The 5,279-nt window shown below is 43.2% G+C and overlaps 1 long non-coding RNA gene across 1 annotated transcript in view; it reads right to left on the bottom strand.

Annotated features, from left to right (window-relative positions):
• Positions 1-75: 75 nt before the first annotated feature.
• The window catches only part of LOC129853550 (uncharacterized), a 24,257-nt gene continuing 19,053 nt past the window's right edge, over positions 76-5,279 (bottom strand). Inside the window, exons 3-4 of the long non-coding RNA XR_008759139.1 lie at positions 3,383-3,423; positions 76-2,378 (exon numbers count right to left, since the gene is read on the bottom strand). This is a non-coding gene — a long non-coding RNA (uncharacterized LOC129853550). The remainder of the gene's footprint in view (positions 2,379-3,382; positions 3,424-5,279) is intronic.

Below are 5,279 nucleotides of genomic sequence, written 5' to 3'. Positions count from 1 at the left end.
ACAAACCTATGTCAGCCTGTGCTTTTCTTCGTCTTTGTGGAGCTTCTTTGTCTGATCTTCCAACCTGTAAAGGAAGGGATTTTGTTTTTTTTCAGGTGTACCTTGGATATCACAATAATATAACATATGACATTTGGAAAGCTTATGTCCAAGTACAGTTGGGCATCAACAGAGCAAATTGACGGTAGGATCATGTTTTTACATTCAGCAGGGAGAGTACTGAAAAAGGGTGGACTGTGTTCATCCTGATCAAACCCCTCTAATCTCTATAAAGCATTCACTGACACAGTCTTAATGGGATATCTCAGTCCAGCCTGCATGTTACAAATAAACACCTACAAGTCACTATGGACTGGGACATTCAATAGGATTACAAAAATGCATTGATTTAATATAAAACACATTATTATGACTTCCCTTTTGCTAATTAAAAATACTAGGATTGCTTTTTGTTACTGTCAACTAAATTCTGGCATAAAAGCATTTATGTCTTCAATCATCCCTCCGCATTCATTTAAATGATGGGTGTTAAAATGGCAATTACGAAACTATGGAGGCTGAATTGTGTGCCGTTCATTATATCAATTAAGGGAAACGAGGGGCTGTTTAGCAACTCCCAGGAGAATGCTGTCACATCAGTTTTCAGGGTTTCATTAAGGGAGGGGGGAGGAGAAGGGGACTGAAAAAACAACAGTTTTCCTATTTCCATCTTCATTCTCCAATCTGTATGAACTGACGGGAGGCAGGAGAATGCGAGGGCTGAGGAGGGCTCTTCTGGATGTGGGCCAGAAGTCCATTTCTACAAGGTGTTAATGGAGGCCTGCTGGAGCAGCTGCTACTCCTCGCTCCTGTGTGCCCCAACAGTTTGCCCTTTACTGCCGCCAACAGCCAGCCTCTCTACACTCCCAGATGCTGCGGTATAATGCCGTAGGAGTATGGATTTAGAAGCTGATCTCAGGTAGACAAATACTGCTATGGGATTATAGATGCTAGACTTACTGTGGAAGGCATTGGATGATGAAATAATTTGCTAAATTTGACCCGACCTGTCTTTCAAATGACACGGTATATTTCCACACAAATTAATAGATTATTGAATTCAACAACAGTTCAAAGAGCTAGATGGCAGATTTATGTTCACTAAGAGTTAACGATATGTAACAGAGGGGAGTGCTAAGACGTCTGTACATGCCTGCTCCTCTTACTCATCATGTGTAAGAAATGTGTATTGTGGTGCCATGTCTCCTACTCAACAAAACCTAAATGTGAAGTGCTCTCACTCAGTCTGCAGGCCCCTCGGGGAGTCTCTTTAACCTCTAACACACAACAGGGGAGGGCCTCCTATGTGCTAGCTCACAGAAAGTCTTGGGCAAGAGAATGCTTCTCTCCCTCGTTTCACACAAACCATCTACACTGAAGAAAAAGATAAACGCAACATGCAACAATGTCAAAGATTTTACTGAGCTACAGTTCATATAAGGAAATCAGTTAATTTAAATCAATTCATTAGGCCCTAATCTATGGCTTTCACATGACTGGGAATACAGATATGCATCTGTTGGTCACCTAACTTAAAAAAAAAAAATAGGGGCATGGATCAGAAAACCAGTCAGTATCTGATATGACCACTATTTGCCTCATGTAGCGTGACACATATCCTTCACATAGAGTTGATCAGGCTGTTGATTGTGGAATGTTGTCCCACTCTTCTTCAATGGCTGAGCGAAGTTGCTGGATAATAGCGGGAACTGGAACACGCTGTCATACACGTAGATCCAGAGTATCCCAAATATGCTTAATGGGTGACATATCTGGTGAGTATGCAGGCCATGGAAGAACTGGGACATCTTCAGCTTCCAGAAGTTGTGTACTGATCCTTGAGACATGGGGCCGTGCATTATCATGCTGAAACATGAGGTGATGGCAGCGGATGAATGCCACCACAATGGGTTTCTGGATCTGGTCTCTGTGCATTCAAATTTCCATCGATAAAATGCGATTGTGTTCGTTGTCTGTAGCTTATGCCTGCCCATACCATAACCCCACCGCCACCATGGGGCACTCTGTTCACAACGTTGACATCTGCACAATACATTTGAAACCGGGATTAATCCGTAAATAGCACAACTCCAATGAAGTCGGATACGACGATGAACTGCAGTTAAGTCAAGACTCTGGTGAGGACGACGAGCACGCAGATGAGCTTCCCTGACAGTTTGTGCAGAAATTTTTGGGGTGTGCAAACCCAGTTTCATTAGCTGTCCGTGTGGCTGGTCTCAGACGATCCCGCAGGTGAAGAAGCCAGATGTGGAGGTTCTGGGCTGGCGTAGCTACACGTGGTCTGCGGTTGTGAAGCCGGTTTAACGTACTGCCAAATTCTGTAAAACAGCATTGGCAGCTTATGGTAGAGAATTTATCAATTATCTGGCAACAGTTCAGGTGAACATTCCTGTAGTCAGCATGCCAATTGCATGCTCCCTCAAAACTTGAGACATCTGTGGCATTGCGTTGTGACAAAACTGCACATTTAATTGTGTCCTTTTGTCCCCAGCACAAGGTGTACCTGTGTAATGAACACGCTGTTTAATCAGCTTCTTGATATGCTACATCTGTCAGGTGGATGGATTATTTTAGCAAAGCTGAAATGCTCACTAACAGGGATGCAAACTAATTTGTGCACAACATTTGAGAGAAATAAGCTTTTTGTGTGTATGGAAACAAGGGACCAACACTTCACATGTTGCGTTTATATTTTAGTTCAGTGTATATTGTGTAACCTAACTCACTTCAGCATTGGGTCAGAAGAGAGAGGTGTAAGATTCTAACATGGTATTTCCCATGAAAATAATTATTTCAAGGTTAAATGTTGAGAACAGGCATGTGTTCACCTCTAAAAATCAATGGGAAACTTACACTTAAAATAGCACTCGTTATGTTTTCTAGTCTGTCAATTCCGGGTTCATCTGCAATGGGGGATTTTGCTGCACTAATGATGCAGAGTCAATACATACAGTATGTAAAACGGAGTACAAATGACAAATTAAGTCATCTCCAGCACAATAACAGTGTCTACATATGTAAAAATGGCACATTTCTATGATCTGTGGTTAAAAAGAGAGAAAAAAGGTCCTAAAAATGCCTCTCTGTGACATCACATAGTAGGATAAAAAGTTTGCTATTTTTAAGGGTATTTTCTTGCTGCACACAAATCTCATAGTGTTTGAAGATCAGTTCATCGGGTAGAACTTTTTAACGTTATTTTTTTTCTACAAAATGTATAAATGTGCCGTTTTCACATATGTAGACACTGGTTTGGTACTGGAGATAATGAATGAGTTTGAAAAGAGGAGTTCCCCTATAACATTAGTGGCAACAAACTTACTTTTGGAGCTTCTTATATTCTTGTTCAAAGTCTCTTTCAACCTGTAAAAACACATTGAAACTCATTGTTAGATACAACATTATCATCTTTATGTTCATGTTTGTTCATTCAATGTTGTTACCTTCGATTATGGTCCTAACATGTGCTTGATGAATACTGAATATCCCTACTATTGGAGAGTCAATAAAGCCATATCCTGAGCACAGCCTGGCTCCCCCTAATTTGCTTCATGATGTTAGTTCTAAAGGTCTGGTTGACAGCCCCCACCCACCCCCTCCCTGCTCCGCCTCAGATCAGACTGGACTGATTGAACAGGCCAGCGCTGGTTATGGAGGTAGCAGGGGTTCCTGTCTTGTGGTTCTGTGGGCTTCTGGATAAACAAATAAACAGTGAGGGAGGCAGCTGCCTGTCTGTCAGTGGAGGCAGGGTTGTCCACTGGGCTCCCTGTACTGTAGCCCACTCCCTGGGTCTGGCCTGGGAAGTCACAGGAAGCTGCCTGGGAGCCCGTTCTGACTGTCTGCCACTGCCGGACCACAGAGACAGACAGATTACTGTGGAAGTGGTTTTCCCCAAAGGAAGGCACCCACTCACCAGCACTTCAAGGCAGCCACCTCTGCCCCCTCACATGGTTTGGACAAATTGGCAGCCCACAGGCCCATGCTCATTGATGAGAGTGCAGTCACTTGTTTGACGATTTGCTGTTGGTTACCTCTAGTACACTATGTTAATTTTGTGAATAGACTCATACGCCTTATACAATAAAGATATTTCAGAAAACCCAAGAAACAAGTTAAAGATGCAGTTGGTTAGAATGAGGGACTTAATTTGGGTTTCCTTCTCATCTTTAAACTTAATTTCTGATTAGAGGCTCCTTTGGAGGTCAATGATTGGATGTAAAAGCTGTATAACTCCTGTCCATTCAGTTCCGAAAACAACCATGCTGTGGGACCTGGAACATTGTTTGAGGTTTATGTGTGATTCTCTCCACAGGCCAAACAGACATGCATTAACTCCTTCACTGTCCAGTGTGTGGACAGAAGTGCTCTGCTCTCCCCAAGTCTAAATCCAAGGTTTCAGAGGAAAAATTGACAGGTTAAGCCAAATGTCCTCTCGCATAGCCACTACAGGGCTTTGATCTTTTAGCATACAATTTGAACAACAAAATGCAACCAAATATTTTTATTAGTTGGGCCAGACTTAGCCTAGCTTTCCCCTATAAAAGAGGTAAAAATATCTAGCTTGTATTTCTGCAGTCTGAAAGTCTCTTACTCATCTGTAACAAAGTGAGGAGTCGTAAGATCCCAGTGTGCTTCCATATACACTACATGACCGAAAGTGTGTGGCCGCCCCTTCAAATTAGTGGAATTGGCTAATTCAGCCACACCCGTTGCTGACAGGTGTATAGCATCGAGCACACCGCCATGCACTCTCCATCGACAAGCATTGGCAGTAGAATGGCCCATACTGAAGAGCTCAGTGACTTTCAACATGGCACAGTAATAGGATGCCACCTTTCCAACAAGTCAGTTCCTCAAATGTCTGCCCTGCTAGAGTTGCCCCGGTCAACTGTAAGTGCTGTTATTGTGAAGTGGAAACGTCTAGGAGCAACAATGGCTCAGCCACGAAGTGGTAGACCACACAAGCTCACAGAATGGGACCACCGAGTGCTGAAGCCTTAGCGTGTAACAATTCTCTCTCCACATTTGCAACACTCACTACCGAGTTTCAATCTGCCTCTAGAAGCAATGTCAGCACAAGAACTGTTCGTTGGGAGCTTCATGAAATGGGCTTATGGCCAAGCTGCCGCACACAACGCTAAGATCACCATGTGCAATGCCAAGCGTCGGCTGGAGTTGTGTAAAAGTTGCCGCCATTGGAGCAGTAGAAACGCGTTCTC

The sequence above is a fragment of the Salvelinus fontinalis genome, chromosome 4 (assembly GCF_029448725.1).
Source record: "Salvelinus fontinalis isolate EN_2023a chromosome 4, ASM2944872v1, whole genome shotgun sequence".
Lineage (NCBI taxonomy): Eukaryota > Metazoa > Chordata > Actinopteri > Salmoniformes > Salmonidae > Salvelinus > Salvelinus fontinalis.
This window is presented reverse-complemented; position numbering and strand designations above follow the sequence as displayed.